The 24,255-nt window shown below is 34.0% G+C and overlaps 1 protein-coding gene across 1 annotated transcript in view; it reads left to right on the plus strand.

Annotated features, from left to right (window-relative positions):
• LOC143916841 (uncharacterized) overlaps nucleotides 1-21,404 on the plus strand; it is a 504,240-nt gene extending 482,836 nt beyond the window's left edge. Inside the window, exon 2 of the mRNA XM_077438089.1 lies at nucleotides 20,722-21,404. The gene's annotated coding sequence lies outside the window, so the exon portion shown is untranslated. The remainder of the gene's footprint in view (nucleotides 1-20,721) is intronic.
• The last annotated feature ends 2,851 nt before the right edge of the window (nucleotides 21,405-24,255 follow it).

Raw genomic sequence — 24,255 nt, forward strand, 5'->3', positions numbered from 1 at the left:
TGCCGAGACTGAATGTGATATTTTCCACCTTAGTGAGCGTAAATTGTCGGAAATTACTCTAACCCATTTATCTGGTAGTCTGCGCTCATCATTGTTTTCATGATTGATTGTGATTTATGAGTGAAATTTTGATTAACTCTCTTCCATTTGGGCCTTACAGGGATGTTTTGTATTTGTAGTTGTTTCTTACATATTTATTGAAACTGGCTGTAGGTGCAAGGCATTCCTTATGCTATATTTTATTTGATATTTTTACTTTATCTGTTATTATAAATGCTATTTTTTATGTATGTATGGATGTATTTATGTTTATGTTAATTGTTATTTTGTTTTTTTTCTTTTTTGTGTTATATTTTTTGACCATTGTGGCGCTTTAGGAATTCCTGTTATGCCACAATGGTCTGTTTAAAATAAATAAATAAATAAATAAATAAATAAATAAATAAATAAATAAATGTATGTACTTATGTCGAATCGAAACGACTATCATAGTATGGTGAGGGTTATCTCAGATAAGACACCCAGACAGGCAGAATAGCGATATATGATTAAGAATATTTCATTTTGTTTACACTTTTTTATATATAATAACATTAATTCCATTTAAAGTTTGAGAACGGATTATTGCACGTCAGTAAATATTTACTCGATTTATATGAAAATTCTTGGAATAGTTAATTAAAACTTAATATATGTATTAGCATAGAAATCGAAAAAATTTAAATAGCTGTATAAATAAATAAAAAAAAAACTTGAAAATAAAGTTGTACACTCCATTAAATTAAATTGAATTATAGCTTATAAATAAATATGGCGATTTTATCGTCGGCTGGGTAGATAGACGGGTAAAAAAAATAATGAGTGTCAGAGAGTAGGTTTTTATGTGAAATCGGTATCGCAGGCACGATAAACATCGTTTAAATTGTGTTTGTTGTTTATTTTATAAGCAATTCCGGTCTAGATTCGTTCGGAACGCCCACAGCACGTCTTCGAAAAGCCAATATGTATATACCTATGGGTACGAGGAAAAGGCAAAAAGAGAACGAAACGCAAGGGTTCAACGGCGAGTGAAATTTTTCTATAAATAAGTAGAGTCGGGAAAAGTCGGGAAAGGGGTGGAGGGGTGGCGAAGAGGGGGGGGGGGGGAGGAAAGAAAAAAAAAACGCTAATTTAGGCTCGCTCGAGTGTTCGGTCCATTTTCTCGCAAGATTAATACTTTTCCCTCGGCGAGATTAAATGCGCCCTCTACCGCTTTTTCTATTTTTTTTCTTCTACCCCGCACTGGATAATATTAATGGCAATTTCTGCGAGCTGACATGATATTTAGCAGTTAACGGGCGAGTCCGCACCGGCGTGAAAACGAGCCCGAATCCCTCCGTATACATATTTATGAATTTCGAGACGGCAGGCCCTTTATTAATAGAATCTCACCTGGAAGGAGATGAGAGGAGGAGAGAGAGGATATTTCGCGTCGATACGATACGAGTGCGAAAACGCGATAACTGGAGTGGTCGCCTTACTACACTTTGTATGGAAATGAGCCGGTAAGCCGGCAAAAAAATATATCTATAGTCTAGTGGCTTCCAACATTTTTCACTCGCGTACCCTTTGGCATTCCAAAAATTTTTGAATTTAAAGCCTTCAAGCACCCCCCACTGGCATCAAAAAATAAACCTCATATTTAAGACAACAGATTGTCGAAATGCTATTAATTTACAATAACCTAACCACTTTTTTGAGTTGCCCGCTCCGACACCTCAGTACTTGCTCCAACTCCGCTCCAGCTCCACTCCGTGCTCCGAATAGTTTTAATAGGAATCAGCCAGCGGTGTGGCTTAATGGTAGCTTGTATGTTTTGTGATCAGTGGGTTCGATCCGCCATACTGCTGGTTAGATTTGGGGGGATTTGTGACTCCAAATCGATCGTTTCTTATCAGAGTTTGCCAATTTTATCTGATCATTGTTGAAACAGTTCCTCAAAACTGGCAAAAAATCATCTTTCCTGTTGTCACAAATCTTCTGTATTTATTGTGTATATAATTTGTAAAAATTATGTACAAAATCAAAATCCATTGTTGTCTCAATGGATTAATTTTTAATTAATTAATTAATTAATTGTTATTTCGTGTTCTTCAGCTTCTGGAAATACAGTGATTTATGTAATAATAAAATGCTGCATTGTTTGTAATTAATTGTCCAGGAAGGCGCATTGAGGTCTTCCTGTCAAGCCTTCCTGGTATATATCTACATACATATGTAAGAATAAAAATATTATTTATTTAATTTTATTCATATACATTCTTCATATACTAAATTTTATTTGTGGATAATTTATTTATTATTAAAATATTTAATATTTAATATATATCATGAAAACACATGATATATATCTTTCCAAACTACCAAAAGTAACAAGAATAGAGAAAATAATCAAGAATATAATTTGATCGAAAATAAACTTTCACACATTCATTTTTACAAAGCAACAGTAAGTGAAAAAAGTGTATAAAACAAAATATTTATAAAATAATATAACCAAACTACATGATGTGCCACATATCAAATGATTCCAGGATAATAAACCATCAAATGTTGAATTAATCATAAATTGATAAACAAATTTAAATAAAAAAGCATTCATTTAATTTTTAAATTTTGAATGAAATTCTAATATATAAAAACAAAATATCGGAGCAGTGGAGCACTGCAAATTTTCATGCTCCGGCTCCACTCCTGCTCCGTGCAAAAACTCGTTGCTCCACTGCTCCGCGCTTCGCTCCAGATCTCTGTTTTAAACTCTGATCTATCCTTTAGTAAACATATTGACAATGTTGTAGCTCGAGCGTCGAAGGCCCTCGGGTTCGTCATCCGGTCCTCCAAATGCTTTACTTCTATAAAATCATACAAAATACTATATTGTGCATACGTAAGAAGTATTGTTGAGTTTGCATCCCAAGTTTGGAACCCAGATTACTCTGGTGCAAGAGACAGATTGGAGCGCATTCAGAAGAGATTCCTGAGGTACGTCAGTAGCCGTTTTGGATTAACCTATACTTCCTATGAAGATGCTTGTAGGTGTCAGCATCTACTTCCTCTTGTCAAAAGAAGGGAGATAGCTGACATCTCAACAATTTTGAACATCCTTAACGGCTCGATTGACTGTCCTCAATTATTGAGCAGACTATCATTGCGTGTACCAAATAGAATGACTAGATGTAATGAGCTCCTTTACATACCTAATACTTTTTCTAATTATGGAAGAAGCTCATTCATCTGGCGTGCAAGCTCCACCGTCAACACACTAATCTTAACAATTTCTATGTTTGACTTATTTAATATTAATGCTATACAAGCTAGAGTAATTATTGCAAATTTGTTTTTCGATGATTAATTTTAATGAAAGTTTATGATTATGATTATGAATTTTTATTTTGATGTATTTATTTTGTCTTTTTGTTTTTTGTTATATATTATATTTTTTATATTATTTCATAATTTTTATCATATTATTATTCTTATTATTCTGATATTTTTATTATACTGTTATTTCTATTTTTTTTCTTTTTTTGTTTTCTTTAACTATCTTACTCTATTATCATTTTTGTTTCTTATTTTAAATGTTTGAGCTTTTCTTTTTTTACCTATATGTGAAAATTATTAATGGTTTACTTAACATAATTATATTTTTTTTACTATCAATCTAATAAACTGTAAACTGTAAATTTTCCAAATAAATAAAATAAAATAAAATAAATAATTATGCAGGTGACTGGTATATGGTACTTTCATCTCTTTCATTCACTCACTATTAGATATACGAGTAGATACAAAGGTTAGAAATGATGATTGCGAGGTTTTTACCGGTTGGGAATCGCTGATCGGTGATACGAAGGGTATGGGATGAAAATAAAAGAGCTAGGTCGTTTTTGTTAGTGGTGTTGTATGTAGGAGTGGTGTACTAGTGGAGTAGGTATCAAAGTTTGCAACCTTGTTGTCATAAGATAAAACTTTGGCTAAGAGGTTCGGTTAAGAGCATCGCCGCAGTCTACTGCAAACTTTTCTTTTGATGTTCGACCGAAAGGGGTGCGGGAAACGCTAATAGGGTGAAAGGGGATCCCGAGCATTTGTGTTATTAACTTTTTATTGTCTCTCTCACCTGAAAAGGAAAATGGGGAAAAGGAAGTGGGTGACAACCGGAGCCGGCGTTACGTTTCCGGAAGTGTTAAGTGCTGCCACTGCCGCCAACAACACAATAAACCAAATAACAAAAATCCACATTAATGCCACTACCTCTTACTCTTTTCTATTCTATAATATTACATTCTATTTTATGATACGTACATTAACTCTTATTCTAAAGCAAAGTTATTGCCGATTTTCCGATTCCAACCGATCATTGCGTCACTAGTGTTGTGCCCGTTGATTTCAACTGGTGATTATGGAAAGGAATTGATACACGAATTAACATAAAGTTATATCATATCATATATATATATAATATCGCTTTTTTGTGTATCTGCGATAACGCCCGTCGTACTATAATAATCGTTTCGATTCGACATACATATGTACATATATACGTCACAGCTAAAACACTACCAACAAAATGTAGGAATATATATATATATATATATATATATATATATGTGGGATTTTATGTGTGTGAGCGAATTATGTAATGGGTAATGTTAAGGAGTGATGTACAAACAGTGGTACACATGAGTGTACACTGTTTGTGAGTTGGCAGAAGTGTGACGCCAACTGACGGTGAGTAGTCGAACCGTTGGCCGGGCGGCCGCCGGTGGTGCGTACGCGCACGTGTTTATACTCAATGGTATAATAAACGTACATTGATGGACCAACATCGTCTTTGATTATCTCTCCCGCAATCCTCCCTATATCTTTGGATCCCACATATATATATATATATATATATATATATATATATATATATATATATATATATATATATATATAAGAATATAATATCGTTTGTTACCAATTTTTCCTCTACGCAAGTCTCTTGGCATTTAGCGCCACCTATTGAAAATTGACTCAATTAAATAATTAGTTAATTTTTCTATTGGTGTTTGAAAAAAATTTGTCTGCTTGCGGGTCGAAAACAGGATCGACACATTTCTTTTTTTTTTATTTAATAACTTAATATGCTAACACCCATGCGATGGTAATTTATCGTGTTAATAGTAAAATTTTGGGTGCGCGCATTACACGCTCGCCGATCCAAACCGTTCACCCGTTCGAAATGATGAATTACTGTGTATGTTTGTGTGTGTCTTCGTGGATGTGTGTATGTTCCCACGCAGCGCATCTGACGCTGACGTCACCCGTTCCAAGTTAGGTGCTCAATATCCGGAGCCACGTCAAACCCCTCAATTTCCCCGCTACCACGTTTCCCCGCGTCTCCTCTACACGATCGGTAGTCATGCTGCATCCCTATACCGGGTGCTTAAAATGCACCCATTGGTCAGAATGTATTGTCGTTGCTCTAATTGGTCAATCGTTTTAGTCCACTTCACGCTGATTGGTTGTGCGCCTCGTTCGCGGGTATTTATTTTATTCAATATCTCTAGGCATAGCATATACGCCTGGCATTCTAAAATTTGTTTTTTTTTTTTGAAATCTTCATACTGGTCAACGCGTCCGCCACATACCCACATACATACATACATCGCGTCTGATTTTATATATATATATATATATATATATATATATATATATATATATATATATATATATATATATATATATATATATATATATATATATATATATATATATATAATATATATATATATATATATATATATATATATATATATATATATATATATATATATATATATATATATATATATATATTATTATATTTATATATTTAAATTAATCATTATCTTCCATTTTAAAAATTATGAATTCAAATTGAGATGGAAACGTACAATTATTAAAAAATATAGAAAAGCTAATTAAACGTAATATATTATACACACGTATACATACATACATATGGCTATTTAATGGAAATCAAAAATTAAATTTGCATTTCCGGCATAAAAACATTACACAATCCGAGCATAATGTAGCATACATATGTATGGAGAGGTTCGAACAATGGATGCATCCCGAATTCAACGGTCTACGACCCACTCGGAGTGAAACAATGGCATTACACAGTGTCTATGAATTATTTTCGACGCAAGCCAAATTAAACTAAACTTGGAAAGCCTCATTTGAGAGCGGAGGGGGCTGGATTTAACCCTTAGACATACATATATATGTAACTGCGGGGATTACTCGGGTTTTGTCAGACGAAAATTGAAAGCGTCCGACGACGACAGAATTAATCGAAACTCAATTAAAAGCCATCCCGCATTTTTACCATTTATTTTCTAGCCAACTGACAATTTTACGTATATATTATATAATATATGTAAGTAGAGATTTTCTTCTCGTTCTCTCTCTCTTTCTCAATACATATAATAATGTATGTAGGTGTGTGTGTGTGTAGTATGGGGCAAACAATGGATTACTGCTTTCTTTTCCTCTTTACAATGGTCAATTTTGAAGAGTACTACGCTTTGTCCTTGACTTGACCCTATAGAAAGAAATTCAAAGGAGAATCCACACACACATACACACACATTGTGTGGCGTAGAGATTGCTACTTTTCCTTTTACAAGCGACTTTATCGACGAAATGGACGTTTAAATTTGCTCGTGTACTGCGTGTGTATGCTCTTTGGGACTATTTTAAATTCGTAATTTTGCTTTGAAGTGTGCTGTTTATGAAACATGTACAATGTACATACATACATACATTTTTCATACAATAATTCTAAATTCCAATATATACATATAGTCGTTGAAATATTAAATAAAGAAACAAATGAAATTTATAACACGATTAAGCTCAAAACTATTTTCACCACAAATTACATCATACATTATGGTTTCCTTGATTCATTGAGTAAGGTTGGTTTCAGGATCCCAGTTACGTATTCTAGATACGTTGCACTCTTTTCACTTAATCCTTTCAAAGCCAATTGCCTGAAATATTCCTATCTACTGCATGTTTATCGTATGCTTAACGGGGAGCTGAATGAGGTTGATCTATTCGGTATTTCCTTATATCAATTCAGGACTGACATCAGGATAGGTTTGACTGATTGATCCATTTCTACATATTTCTATTGTATATTCTTTATCCAATTATATTATATCGCTTTATGTTTATCCAATTATATTGTATCACTTAATGTTTAATTATGTATTATCCTATTTAGTCATATTTTAGTTTTTATTCTTTTCTTACTCATTTGTTTGTCTAGAAGTACTAGATATATTATGTATTTTGTAAAAACCTATAATTGGGATCAGATGTTATTTGTTATATTTATTCTTTGTTTTTGTAAATTTCTACATCTGAGGCTTGTTGATTTTTCAATAAATAAATACTGTATGATGTATAAATATTATTTGTATAACATTATTTTTGTATATTGTGTAATATACAAATATGATATTACTTTAGCATAAGTAATTAATCCTACTCCGATATTATTTTGGCCTGAAATCCCGTAGACTTTTTCGTATTATTTGTTTAAAATCTATTCCATTATTTTTTTTTAATTATACATATATTTTTTTTACAAATATTGATAAACAGTGATCAGTTAGTGGTTATTTTTTCTATATACATATGTACATACATATTTCAAGTATTATATGAAAGTACGTATGTATACATGTTTGTGAGAGGTGGATTTATATAATACTAGTGGTGCTACCCGGCTTCGCTCGGTAAATGGAAATGAAATGAAAACCACGAAAAAAACGTTCATTTGTTTTTTTATTAAATTTATTTGAATTGAAAAAATTTATATTATTTAATGACGGACCAATCACAAATGTCTTTGAGCAATCGAGCCAATCAGAAAAGAATTACACACGCCGTTTCAGTTTTTTGTATGAGATATTTTTGGTAGTATGGGATACACCATAATTCCGTTACTGAATTTACCGTTTTATACCGTAACGTAGTATGAAAGCTTTCCGACAAGTTTGCATGATTAGCTGAATGGAGCCCATCGATAGATGGTTTAAATCAAAATTACAACCCTGTTGAAAATAAACAAGCACAATGGAGAAATAGTGGCATTAAAGGCGATAACCGGAGGGGGGACGGGGACGGGAACGAAACTTGGAGAGAGGAAACTTTTGCGCAAAATATTCGCGGGGCAAACTTCGACACCGAATTATAGCGAATCCCACACACCCTCACACCAAGTTGGCGTTTGTTCGCATATACATATCTGTGGGGAGGGGGGGGGGGAGTGAATATTATTACTAAGGTTTTGGTAATTAAATCGGAGAAATTCCACTGGGCGGGGGATGGGGTTGGCTGCCTCGCTTCCATCTTTCGTTGCCGCGCATAGTTTATCTTTTTAATTACCACTTTGTATCACACACGGTGGCAGCTCCACCCACACCCACACCACCCCTTCCCCCCGTTTCACCCCTTCTTAATCCGCGTTTCTGCGTTTGTTTGGAGCCGCGAAATAAATGAGATAATCCAGATGTACAGCCCGCGTTAGCGAGGCCGCTCAACCCCTTCTCTGCTCTACCCATCCAACTCTCCCCTTTACTCCTCTGGAAATTGAAATTAACCCACACACACTAGCCATTAACATGCCAGATTACAAGCACGTAACCGTCCGAAAAATGCCACTAAATTGTGCCAGACCCTTGATTCGCAGAAATGGAGGGAAGGAAAAACCTGGTCCACTACTCCGTAGCCAATTATTAAATTCAAAAAATAATCGCACCAAATTCTTAAGTCGATATTTTGTTAACTAATTTATGTGCCAATTGGAAAATGTTGGGTTTCATCTTGCGATGAAAAGTAAAAAAATATGATAAATGTCAAAAACGAATAACGAAATTTCAAGTGTAATTAATTATGTACATACATATTTGTACAAAATGTCTATACCCTTCAGGTATATACACAGATTACCACAACACAATCTGCTTTAGATCATCGACTTTAGAGAGTCTTTAATTAATATTATGTATTAGATGTATTATGAGCATTTATAAGAATTGTAAATAGGTTTTTAGCTCTTTTTCCTATTATGCTGTACATTAACATTAGAATGATATAATACTATGATTACTAACAAAATTAAATTTAAATTGTAAAATAGGAAATGATCAGTAGATCAGTAGCTATTAAAATAAATATAAGATGTATTGTAAACATAATTTATTAATAATAAAAAGCGTTTAAAAATCAAAATCAAATATTTGTAGTCCCAAATAAAGTTACTCTGCTCCAACAGCTGTTTTTCAAGTTTCATTACTATTGAAAAAATAATCAGAATGTAACATGAAATAATTTAAGGTTATAATATGTATAACAAGTGTGACTTCAACAGTAGATTCAACTAAAATAAAAGCGTAATATTCTAGGTAGATACACATTCAAAGTTGTGTTAATTTGATTATTTATTTTCAAAGTTGGTAAATATAGTATTTGTTTTAAGCACATACAAATAAAATTTAGTACGTCAAACATTTTGTCTATTTTTCATACGGTAAATTATAGTATTAAGTATGGTTTTTGCCCGGATCAACCCGGGACAGAAATTCTCGGGATATCACGTAAATTATGATGTCTCGTGTCCCGGAAATTCTCAACTCGATCTTTGGGATAAATATTTCAGTCAAAACGTACTTTAAATGTAATTTAATAATGGCCAATGATGAAACTATTGTGAATCGAGTGTATCCTTCTTGTATTGTCGATTCCACATTGGATGAAACTTTTTTAGATTCTGACGTAGATGAGACAATTATGTGTTTGACAATGAATGAAGAATTAAATAAGGAGTTATCAAAGACAAAACTATAAATTAATTTAAATAAAATAGCCTCGACTTGTACATAATTGATGATAGAAGAAATGATTAAAAAAAATGTTTTCATACCTTTTAAATCCAAAAGGAACTTCGACCGAAATTGAAAGACTTTTTTCCACTGTTGGAAATATTACATATATATATGTACATATATGTAGGTAGATTCTCATTGAAATAAAAGTATTTTTAAGTAGCTATTTCGAATAAATTTATTTTTATAATTACATTTTTCCAGTCAATAGATATACTGTTTGCTTTTTTAAAATATTTTTTGATTAAATAGATTTTATATTAATGTCTCGGGATTTCCGGAAGCCTGGGAACGACCCTGAGTTCCCTCCCGTGTCTCAGGAATTTAAAAAGTCCCGGAAATCAGACACTCAAACACAGTATGTAGTAGATTATTTTCAGCAGTTTCCTTTTGCAGCAGATTGCCTTCTAAACAATCGTTAAATCGATTTGACTGAATTTTATAATCATAAAGATCAACAGGTGTTCTCGTCCAGAAATCAACTAATAATTTTAGATTTATAACTCATAACCTCTCAAATTATATATGTACATATGTGTATGTACCCACATATGAAAAAAATCGTATAAATCATAAATATTTTAATTGGTTTATATGAAGAACGGTCTCGGAATTTTTACCGCATATTTCAAAAAGTGTGCATACATATGTAGACATGTATAAAAATAATAATAAAACGTATGTATGAGTGTACATATGTACATACATATATGTACATACATACGGTGGTGTTCTGTGAAGCGTAGCGCGTACCCCAGAAATAAGAAGTGATTTATCCCCGAAGTGAAAGGCGGTCGGTGGGTGTGTTTAGGGGGTGGGGTGGGTGGGGGGATTATGGGAGGTTGAATTTGCGGACGAATCCTGCAGGAATTTTTCGGGCACCCACCATATGAATATTTATGATGCGAAATTGAAAAAGTTTGTAGTCTGTGTCCCGCGCGCGAACAAAACGTCCCTTACGATCAACGAGCTTTCGTTAATTCGTACCAAAGCTCTCCGTCGCGTCGGATTCAATTAAAGCCGCACCCACACCTCACCTCACCTACCTCACCTCACAGCTTTCTGATTGTCTTTCACTTTTGTTCGTCGACAAAACTAATTTAATTCACCACTACTGCCGCCACCACCATGCCATGCCGTTGCTTTGCACTATTTTTTTTATTTCTTTTTCATATGAACAACTTTAACGAGGCCAATTACAACAATAACACAACACTACGTTCATTATTTCTCTGAATATATTAATTCAAATCGTCATTTTTACATACCTCTTTTCGATTTTCACCTACGATTACTATTAAGAAAAAATTTTACCTCTTAAGAGGGCTGGACAGCAGCACCTTGTCCATACAAACGTACTATACTTCTCCCTTCCTCAATTATGGCACTAGAGAAATTATTTTTTAATATGCTATGGATATCCACCATTGGGGTGCATCTATCGTTTTATTTTTTTGATTAATTATTTTTTATAGGACATAGGAGCCGCCAAACATATAAAATCGCCTCTTTTTTACACCCACGAAACTAGTCCAGCGTGCTTATTTAACGGTCGATTTTAAAAAAATACGCCGATAGATGCACAGAAAGTATCTTTTTCATACCGATGATGATTTTTTTTTTAAATTGGTTCAGTTTTGGAGATGAAAATAGTAGAATACGAAACCTCGATTTTGTCAATTTAAAATACGTTTTATTTGGTCGAAGCGCAACTGTCGCATTCATTCAATATATGTATATTGATATATATTGTCGCATTCACTCAATATATATATATCGAAGAAAGGAACGGTAACAAAATTAAGGTTTCGGGTGTACAGCCCTCTTAAGGTCTGACCGCACTATACGAAAACCGAACGATCCGATATTTCACAACAGTGTGCAAATATATTAGGTAAACCGCACTTGAACGACAGCGATGCGATACTCTGCAGTAAGTTATGAAAATCATTCGTTCGGTATCTCGGAGCAAGATGGACGAAACGGAGGCTATTATAGTATCTTTGATATGCGAGGAAGAAGAACAACCGAGAAAAACCAAAAGATTATGGCTACATGCTATTTCAAAGTCACGATATGAAGAAGGAGAATAATTGTCGCAAGGCAACCCCCACTCAACGACCCTTGCATCACGTCGCAAACGACACCTTGCGTCAAAGTTGGTCGAAAAGTCAACTTTGACTCACGGCGTCGTTCTACGTCATGCATAATTTAATTATAAAAATTGGCAAAGACGCTGAATAACTTTTGATATTTGCTAGAGAGGTTGGAAAGGAGATCCTAAATTTACAGGAGCTGTTACAGTAAAAATAGCAAATGCTGAACGAACTGGAGTCAAAAACCAAGGTCTGGCCAGCAGCTACTAGTGGGAATCGAATCGAGACCACTCTGCTCGAAAGCATAATATGCTAATGACTAGTCCACGCTGCTGGTTAGATATTGTAATATATTATAAGATTTTATTTATAAATGTCAGCAGTATGGCTCAATGGCAGCGTGTATGTTTAGTGCCAAGTGATCAGTGGGATCGATCAGCTATACTGCTGGTTAAATTTGGGGGTATTTGTGACTCCAAATCGATCGTTTCTTATCAGAGTTTTCCAATTTTATCTGATCATTGTTAAAACGGTTCCTCAAAATTGGCAATCATCTGTTCCTGTTGTCACAAATTTTCTTTATTTATTGTATGTACAATTTGTAAAAATTATGTACAAATCTAAATCCACAAATAGTAGGTACTTAATAAATAATAATGTAGTTTGTGTGAATCGCATAAGAAATCACCAATGTAGTACAAATTTATGTAAATATATGTTTGATAAATTTGATTTCTCATTTCTACGTATTATTACGGTTTAAAAAGGGTGTTATCATTTAATGAAGACGGCATATTATTTTAAGATATCACAATGAAAAAAGCAAACCGAAAGTTTCAAATTAGAAATAAACTGACGTAGCGTTATTGCCGCAGACATTACAAATTCAAATGAGTCGAAAGTCTTCAAAGTGTAAAATACGACGTTTCATTAAAATTTTGAACCGAATATATGTACTAGCTTAAACGTATGCAGGATGTATGAACTTGTTATATTAATCCTTATATCTTCAGTTTGCAATTCCCATATTTTAAGCTGCTAAACCGTAACTTTTAATCCTTGACACTGGAATATTGCACGTAGCCCACGCTCTCTGTATATAAGTTAATATGTACATATGTATATTATATTATATATGTATGTTATGGCACTTTTGCATATACACAATATTACCAATATTGATCATTTTATTTCGCACTGCACGAATTATAGCAAAGGAAATAATTCAATTGAAAGTGTTTAAATGAATTTAAATACGTAGGTGACTGAAACAGACGAGTGCATATGACATATTGTATTTAACCGTATCAAATCGTGTCTCTAATGAATGTTCATTGTCCAAATAAATTTATGTAAAAATAGCATGAAAATCATACCGGAAATGATACGTATTGTATTTTTTTTTGTGTTTGTTATGTGATAGCTACACCCCACGTTTACAAATTAGTGTACATTTCTACTGATTAATACGAGACGATAAGGGAAGGGGGTTGGCATGGGACGTGGAACAATGGGTGTATAATGGAAAAGGATAATTCATTCATCAATTATCCTTCGCTTCCATTATTGTCTGACTAGTCGTTAATCCGTGTTTTGCATGCGTGCCGCTGTTATGGCGGGACGAATTGAAAAAAAATAATAAAAAAATAACTGGAAAATAATACACCTTTGATAATGGGTCGCCGCAAGACATTCGACACGCTTTTTTGTATCATGATTTTCCAGTGTCGTCACTGTAGCGGAAAATGGTGAGCCAAGCCCGTGCTTGGTGGATTAATCAAATTGAAGTTTGATAATTCATTATACTAATGGTTTGGAATTGGTAAACATGGCAATAGTAATAGGACTATGAGGTAAAATGGGCGCTTAAATTTTATGCAATTATTGGGTGTTTCAAAATTTATGTGCAATATATGTTAATGAAATGCTATTTTGACCATAGTAAAATATTGTCGATATGTAATGAAAATCGGCAAAAAAAAACAATTTGATGATTGATTGATTATTGTATTATATTTGCTATATATATTATACAGTTCTAGGATTCTTACCCCCTGGACACATACCCCCGGTTAAAAACCCCCTGGACATTAACCCCCCGTGAAAATAACCTCCCCCCCGTCGCATAAAAATATTTAAAAAAAATTGACAGTATCTTTAATAAAAAGTGAGTATCAATGCTAATTTATTTCAGCCAGAAAAATACAGATTCAGAAATATAGATATTAATAATTCATACATATATCAGATTCTTTATAAATAATCAATAACACTGTTCGACAAATGACGACTTTTTTTTTGGTTCAGAGACGAGATACGACTTTTTTTTATAGATTTCGTTTTTTTATCGAGGTAAGCCAGTTATCAATAGAATTTTTGTTATTAATCCACAAGAATAGTCGAAATATGATTTTTCTAAGTGGAATTTTATTTAATTGTCATATAAAGACAATTTAATATATCATCCCTATTAATTCAATTCAGATTCGTGTAATTCTTATTAGTATTTATTCGTGATACGAATAAATACTAATAAGAGATATATTTAGCTCGCAGTTTTACCGATTTAAAATTCAGCTCGCATACAATTAAACCTTTTAAACAAAAAAAAAATAGTGTGGCCAGAACACTATCCCAATAAACGTGTTTAAATAGAAATTACTCAATATAAAATAGTATTAACAGTTGAAAAAAATCCCAAGTGAAAATATGTACCTTTGACTTTTGATTTGAACTGGACGACTACTTAGAGAAATTTGAAAGCTGAAAAGTACTAAAAATAAAAGATAAAATACCCGACTATAGATTCCAATATTCATTTTGAACCGGAAATTGACAGATTTTGAGTCATCGACCGAACAACACCAAGATATAGAAAAATCGTGCGGTTTAAAAAACACATACATATGTATACATAACTCCGAATCTCGAGCCAATCAAAATTACCAGATTCGTGTTCACTGGGCATAGATCTATCAGAAAAGTCACATCTCGTCTCTGAACCATTTTTCGTGTCGAACAGTGTAATCAATAATCGAAAATCAGTAATCAATAATAATAATTTAAAATATAAAAAAATTCCAAAATCAATTTTATTCTAATATCTTTTTCTATTCCTTTTCTCGATTTTACAAATTCCACCATGGATAGTCTAAAAATATTTAAAATATAATAATAATAAGATATACTTCTATTAAAATTTAATTTCAATACCACAGAACGCAAACGCTAACTGTTGACAAAAGTCTTTTAAATTGATATTTATTCTATTTACAACAATAAATTGAAATTAAATGTTGTATATAAATTGAAATTCAATATGCTCTACCTCACTCAATTTATTCTTATTTATTACTTAACTTTATTATTTATTATTTATTACTATTTTTAAACAATTTTTATCCATGGGGGGATATTTGCACGGGGGTCATGGCATGTCCGGATGCCATATTATACATATGTATATTGTAAACATGTTTTTCTTACAAACAGATTGATTGTACAACATCGAATATCATTTTTACTATGTTCCATATAAGCATTCGAACATCGAAAAATTCGGGACAAGTGCTGCTATATCTCACTTCGGAATCGTGCATTTGAAATGAATAGTTTCAAAGCATTTTAAAAAAGGGAATCAGTCGAATCTGGCTCGAGAGTAAATTCCGTATGTGTATTTAAACAATTGTAGGGGAGAATTGAGATGCGAAACGCTCTGCAGTCGTGTGACAGTAATGGCTATACGTGCGGGCCGGGCCGCGCACACGTGTGAATTTTCAATGCTTATTACTCCACCGCGCTTTCCCGGGATTTCCCGACACATTTTTCCCCTCTCTAGGAAGGGGAATCCATAAATTTTTAGATATACACGTTGGCAACTCGCTAATGGCTATTCTATGCGGGGATTTTGCCCCTCACCACGCTAATGAAGGATCCCAGACACTCCGGCGCGATTGGACGACCGGATTAAATGTGTTAATGTGATCCCCGACTAGGTGTTCTTATTTTTCCTGCGACTTGGCTTCGAATGAACTACGATAGTAGAGGCGATTTATTTTTCCCATTTATTTGCGAGGAACATTCGACGTACAGGATTTAATCAAAAGTTTAACTAAGTAGTGGAGACCGGGATGATTTTTCTATTTTTTCCTATTTAGAATAAGTAGGATTTTATTTTGATTTTTTTTGTCTATTTAGGTATATGTATAAAGCGTGGCATTGAAATGCCTAAAATAAGTATGTCCATTCAAATTAATGAATGGTTTGTATTTTACTAGTAAGTATTATAGGCTATTTTTGTCAGTAATTAAATATGGAATGTATTCTAAACTCGCTTTAAAGGTCAAGTAATTTGACCCTTAAAACCCTCAACATGAGACCACCACCCCCCCCAACGAATACAGTCTAAGTTCATGAATATCGCACAAGAACAACCGCACATCACTGTTCTAAAAAAAGGTACAAAATAAAGAACAACGCATGAACACATAAAGCGCGCATATGAAAGGCATAGGAAATTTATATTTAAATGGTCAGTAATAATATCAAACGGCCAGTATCCACGCTCGGCACATAAACGCCCCGACATTACCGCGCGGCGACAAAACCACCCTGGAAAAAAACGCTCGGCGACAAACCGCACCAGGATATATGTAAATATGAAAAAATAAATGAATATAAAGAAACCTAATTATTAATAAATCACCAATTCTCTCCGTAAACTTTGATTATGAGTATGGCAAAGTGCTGCCATAGCGAGAGGGGGGCGAAAAAGGAAAAAACGACCAGAACAGTGTAGACAAATGCAACAGTGTGGATAAATGCGACAGTGTGGATGATAGACGTCACATTGAACGAAGATGCAGTATTTTCAAACATGTCTATTACGATTATTTTTCACCTACGTAATGGCGGACGTCATTTCCACTTACATATATTGACCAAATCGAGCAAAATGGCAAAGTTTGAAAACGGTCGGATAAGAACCCAAACTTCGTCACATGACAAAATCGATTCTGAACTAAGAGGTTTGTAAAAAAATAAAATATCAATTGCGATTTCGATTTCGATTACGATTCCAACTTCAACTTTTTCGACTTCAATTTCAACTTCATTTTTGATTTCGATTTAATTAATATAACTGAAGCATAATCTATTAGCGAGTTCCCGCTTTCAACGTTAACTTGAGCAAAGCATCGAGGAGCATGAGGTGACGTCATTACGCATGCTCTCGTATCCAACGAGTTGCCAAAATCGAAGTCGAAATCAAAGTCGTAATCGAAGTTGAAATAGTAATTGAAATTTTTAATTTTTTCCTAAATTCTGGCGTGGGCGCTTTTTACTGAGGCGGTTTTGTCGGGGCGTTTTTTACTGTCGAGTTAAAGTCGGGGTACCCCATTGTTCAGTATAAAGTGGTCAGTATTTGTATTATGTGGTCAGTATTTGTATTAGCAATGGCTAGTATTCCTTTTTGGTTAGTAGCACCACAAGGTTGCTACGGTCTTGATAGACAATTCCACTCAACAGGCATTGCTACTTGTTCTGGTGAATGTACGACAGATTTTTATATTGTCCATGTGTTATGTATATTAAAATTTAATAATATACTGCTGACTGTTTTGTTAATAAAATACTGTCCGAAACCTTATTTATATACTTAGCGTAATTGATTAAAATACTGGCCATTTAATATGTTGCCTTTTTAATTAATTAATACTTTAAAATGTTGTGTACAATAGAAAACAATCGCTAATACTGAAAAAACTATACATTGAGTAGGCGAAATCAAATTAATTAAATGAATTAAATCACGTGTTGGCGTTTTTATTTGTTACTGAACAGCTATTAACATTGTATATATTATGACAACCAACCTGTGTGATAAATAGATCCGGTCTCTCGTATTCTACCTGGCTGGAAAGTGAGCCTGATTGATAATTATCGTTGTGTATATATGTATCATCGGTACATATTGGTACCGATGATCTCCACAGTTCAATGCTCGTTTGCATCATCAATACAGTTTCAATTAGTAAGCGTTTCCGACACATTTAGCACAATGATATCTCATCTTTAGCTTAATGAAATCAGCCTAAATACAGTTGCAATTTGAGCCATCTCGTTGAACCGAAGTCAGTTTAGTCAGTCATCGAATCAATATCAGTTTTAGGTATACGTGAGGTATATGTAGGTGAGGTTAGGTGGAGATATTTAAATGGAGGGTTCGAAGGAGGCAACAATGCCATACAAATCACCGTTCGGAGTGTGTCCACTTTTAAATCAAAGTGTGGGTCGTGCGCCGTATAGAGTCGTATCGGGGCTCACTTTTTATGCGGTAAAATCTGAGGAAATTTTAATAATGCCCCATTGAGCCATGGCCGAAGGGGCTCGCATAAAGAAGACGAGAAGTAGTCGAGATGGTAGTGGAAGAAGAAAAAGTGAAGGGAAAAAATCCCCGGGCTCGGTAATGGGGTACCCGAACAAAGAACCGCTAAATAGAAGGTTTATATTCGGGGGTGAGTGAGCCAGAGACGGGGGTGAGTTTCTTGTCGAGGAAAAGTTTCCCGTCAAAGCGAGGGGCGATAATCAGAAAGGATTTCCGTCCTTGTTTTGACAGGTCCGGTTTGGGGTTTCAGACACAAAACCCGGACGCGTTTAAATCTCTCGCTCGTTTAAATATCACACGCGCGCGCAGCCTCCACCGCAATCCTGTGGACTTTAATCTTTCTATATATGTACTTATGTATTTGTATAAATCATACATATCATTTATGCGTGCTACAATTTTTATATACATCACATATTATATGCATAGGTCTCGCGTAACCGCAAGTCTCGTATCCACTGTAAGCTCACTTTTTTGCAACATTCAACTTAGGTAATACTCCTTCTAATCATGGTCAAACATGTATTTATATTAGCGCTGTGGAGTCGTTAATATTTATTTTATCTATGTATGTATGTACGTAGTAGTAATAGATGGCGTTGTCATCATGCGAAAATTTGAATTTGTGATGTTTAGAAAAAATATGTGTTAAGTATTTGGTATCTGTGTATTTTTGATCAATAATGGTCTTATTGAACTGAAACTTGGGTATACGTAAATAAAAAATCATAAATGGGTTTTTTTTCCTGTTTTTTTCAAAATTTTGTGAACATACGAATGTTCCTACAATATTAAATGTATCAAGCTGAAAATAACTAATTTAGGGTTGATATGGTTTTGGATAGAATTCTTTTTAGTATTTCTTTTTTAAAACAATATTTCATATTTTATGGTGATATTAAATAATAAAAAAAATTAAAGGGAATCTTTTAAAATCGGAAGTAGACCTTATGTCTTGTGTGAAAAAATGTTATCATACTGATATGTATGAATGTACATACATATATGTGCATATGTACATAAGTGAGCGTCATTGTCGAATTTTATTCATTATATTTCTTATATTCCTCAAATACATAGATAATATCATGGGTTGGTCACACTCATTTCTTTTTTTAAATGTCAAATTTTATTTTTTTACATAAATACAATTGTAATTTCACTTACTTAGATGGGCCTATGTTCAACTCGGAAAAACAAAAACGGAAACACACGGAGTCTCAGACTCGCATAAATTGAGTCACTCTTAGTTAGTAATGCAATAATTAAAAAAAATAATAATAAATAAGGTCTACATATTTAAATACGACATCAAGAAAATAGAGAATTCCGACTGCGACTACAGCCTAAAAGCAAACAACTTTATAGCCTTGGTTTTGGCAAATTTATATATTATAGAAGAGGTTATATGTGAGCAGAGCAGAGCAGAAAGATACTCTTTCGTCGAAAATTAAAATTTATTTTCGAGGCATTTTGGGAAGGAGGAAGTTTTTCATTTTGAGATTACTTCGCATTTTAATAGTTATCGGTTGGTGGAAGTTTTCTCCTTGCGAAGCTATTTTCGGCCGCTCCTATCTCCTAACTCGTTAGGACGCCTCATTTTTCAGCGATATCGCAAATTGAATTCGACTTCGTCCGCGACTGCATTGACGTTTAACCCTCAATTTAGCACGGTCGAGACCGTCGAATTGGATAGACGAAAGACAAAAGGCTAGTCTAAAGTAACCCAATCGGAGTGCAATGAGCGTGAACGAGTCGCGTGCACCGAGACTCGTTCACGTCCTCCTCCAAACGAGTTAACCAAACTGTAAAGTGCATTAAATGCAACAGGATTACTAACCAAATCCCGCCTGCCCCAAATTACCGACAAAACGAATTACTTGTCATTCCACAAAGCGGACGCTTGTAAACTAGAACGTTTAACTTTTCCATTTCTTTTATTATAACCGTAATTGGAAGTTTGTGGATGAATTTTGCGATTTGGGGGTCATGTTCTCAAATAATTTTTATTTTAATCGGCGCATAGAAAATATTTGTTTGCGGGCCACAAAAATGCTGGGATTCTTACTACGAGTTAGTAAACCTTTCCAAAGTGCGTTGGTGCATAAAACTCTTTACAAATCTCTAGTACGTAGCATTCTAGAATTTTCTTCCATTATATGGAGTCCTACCCATATGACTCATTCATTCATTGATTGAGAGAATCCAAAAACGGTTTCTCAGATATCTTTATATGAAATTGTATGGCTATATCCTAGTGCATTCCTATTAGGGGCTTTTTATTAGGCTTCAACTCATTGGAGTCTCGTCGTGTTATGTTTCTGGGAAAGAACTTTTTTAAGCCATTAAATAGGATACTACACAATCCTCAGGTTCTTAATGAATATAGGTTTTATGCACCTAGTAAGTTCAGGGACCTGAGGAATCGTGATTTGTTTGTTCCTCCTGTGGCTCGCTCAAATATATTGGCAACGTCTTCAATATCTAGGGCGATATATCTGCTCAACCGGGTTGCTGGTGAAATTAAAGTAGCACCATTGATTTGTGGCACACGTTATTTAATAAGTAACACTTCTGATTGATAGCACACCTAAACACTGACTAACCAAAATTGTACGACACGTGGTTTCAACACTTTATTGTTTTAAAGAAGAGTATATAAACTCATAACTGTTAGAATTCAAGTTATTCATCGCCATCAAGACTTCGAGAGTGGTAGTCATCACCATCGAGACTCCAAGAGTGGTAGTCATCACCATCGAGACCCGAGACTCCGAGAGTAGCAGTCAACACATCAACAGCAGAGAAAAGTTAAATAGTGAAGCAAAGTTAAAGTGAAACAGTTCGACGTATCTCATTTAAATTCTCCGTTCCATAATTAAATTTTACCAATAAGATAAATGTAACGTTATAATAATAATAAAGAAATCTTGGTTAATTAACCAAGAAGTTTGGAAAAAGAAAACATATTTAATCTTTCATTGGAACGTGACAATACATATGTACATTAGCCAAAAGCATAGCTCGGTCGTTAAGCTTCTGCTTAGAGTCGAGAGCTGACCTCGATTGAAAAGAATTTTTCTGAGTATATCTGTAGTGTCAGACTGGGATATTTGTGACTCCAGATCGATCGTTTCCTATCAGAATTTGCCAATTTTGTCTGATTTCATTGTTGAAACGGTTCCCGATAAAAATTTGGCTAAAAACCTTCCTACCTACTATGTCACCAATATTTGAGTATGATTAATGTACAATAAAATTTGTGTGCATTTCATAATTTGCTAATTTGCCAGTTTTCAGTGTCTCGTAATTCAGCGACTTGTATAATAAAAATGCTGTATTGTTTGTAACTGGCCAGGAAGGTGCATTGGGGTTTACCTGTAAGGTTTTCCTGGTATAAAATGTAATGTAATAAAAAAGTAATCTAACTTAAGAAACGTTGCAGATCGGGTTGCATTCCAAACACGCGTTGCTAATATTGTTAATATTTATTAATGATTGGAGAATTGTGCTGACCATTAATGTATGGGTATGAAGCTTTTGAGTGCATTGAAGGACATGATCTGCCGTTAGATTTGACGGCAGCACGATAGCGTTATCATACTTGTATTATACTTAAGGGATCTGTATAATGGTGTCAATTAACAAAGGATCCGTCGTGCATTTTCCTGGATCAAATCGTTCATCCCCGGGCCGTTAACATTGTTTGCTACAATATCATCCACAAATCTCGAGTGACTTTAATAGCCTCCATTAGTTTTGATACCAATCTTATGCAAATTTGAGCCCTTAAATACATCTCCAAATGCCCCAGTGAACAATTTCGAGTAGATAGTGCGTCTCGTTCGACGAGCGAATGTTACGCCACTTGCTCGCATACACATACATACACCAGTCTGTTTTCGTTAATCAATAATTTTCTCATTTACATTACTACACATTGAATATACAAACACCAGCTCGAATGTAGGTACATATATTTTATGATAGTGTACACGTGTGTGTGTGTATGAGGATGGTGCTGAGGCAGATTTGATATAATACTCGGGAAAAGGGTCGCCGAAAAAGGTGTTTTGTTTCGCTTATCTCTATGCGAGTGCACGAAATTTGCATTCAAAAATTGAACAAATATCCTAATTGGATTTTAGCGAAATTAAAGCGAACCTTTTTGCGAAATATTAACTAGAATAAAAATTGCGAAAAGCGTTGGATTTTCCGCGAGTGAATTTTCCGATGACCAAATTGCCGCTCGTTCATTCGTTTTTACACACGAAAAGCAAAGTTATGTATTCGGGTTAATTATTTTTACAGTTACATATGTGGATTGAATATACTACCATTTCCAGATGAGGGATCTGCACAAAATATACAACATTATGTTACTGAATATTAAACTGAAAGTGATGTATTGAACGATTTTGTACATAAAAAAATCTTAAAACTTACAAATAATAGTTGTTTTTACAGTTGAAAAAAAAATATTTGAAAATAATCTTTTTGATAGTGTAAAAATTTCAGCTCAATTCATTGAGTGGTTTGAGAGATAAAAAAACCCAAAAAAATATGAAAAAAAGGAGACCTATAAGGGCAGTTACAACTTACAGCCATCTTAAGTTGAAAATAACAATAAACAAAGTTTCAGTTGTGTATGAGTTATCTCCAAAAAACAAACACACCTACCAACATTTTTTCAAACCATTTTAATAAATAAGAAATAGATGAATGTGAATTGACTTTGATACAAAACATCCCTTATTGAATGAATATTAAGCCCGAACCATACATACATACATATGTATATATTAATTATGATCTTTGCAATAATGAATAGATACAGCATGTACAAAAATTAATTAACACACATTACTATTTACTTTCTAATGCCCATTCATTTGGACGCCTTTCCATTTTGTCCGTGTATATAATACAATATATGTATATGTATATAAAATCAGCTTTCTCCCAAGTCCACCCCCCGTATGATTAATATTGTCGATATAAAAAGCGACGAGAAATGATACGGAAAACTAATTCCGAAAATAAATCACATACGATTATCACACACAATATTACACATTATATACAGATTGTGCAAAAAAAATGTATAGTACATATAAATCCTCTTACAGTATATTGGAATAATGACACATACATAATTTATCACATTGGATGAAAAAATTCATCACATAAATGCATACGTATATGAATAATAGTGACTAATGATTCGCTTATATGCTACAATAGGCAAATTAACTTGGTTGATATTGAATCGGACTATTATATTATATAATGTAAAGGGTTGAAACTTTGGTAAGTAAGCCAGATTAAATTGACTCGGAATAGGTTTGAGAGATGAGAAGACTGTTTTTTAAGTGTTCAGATGTCATATTGCAGTTCAATAGGAATATCCGTAGTCGAAGCCGGTAAGTTGGCACATTCTCCTGTCACACGGCTTTTGTGCTCACCCCGAACCCCTACCCTCGTGCCCAGGGGGATGGTTGGACATTGTTTTCAACTGTCGGAATGTGGACCTGTCACAGAGCTCCGGGGAGGGTAGCTTTCGACAGTCGACATTATGAAAACAAACAAGTATTAAATCGAGCGACTCAAACTTTTCCAACGTTGAACCCACTCGCGCGTTAAACTCTCCGATACTATTATTTATTCTCGTATAAATCCCGTAGAGGAAAATCATCTAATTTTATCGGGGAAATTCAAATAATAAATACAAAAATATATTTAGCCAGCAGTAAGGCTTAATGGTAGCGTGTATGTTTAGCACCAAGTGATCAGTGGGTTCAATCCG

The sequence above is a fragment of the Arctopsyche grandis genome, chromosome 9 (assembly GCF_051622035.1).
Source record: "Arctopsyche grandis isolate Sample6627 chromosome 9, ASM5162203v2, whole genome shotgun sequence".
In the NCBI taxonomy this organism is placed as follows: domain Eukaryota; kingdom Metazoa; phylum Arthropoda; class Insecta; order Trichoptera; family Hydropsychidae; genus Arctopsyche; species Arctopsyche grandis.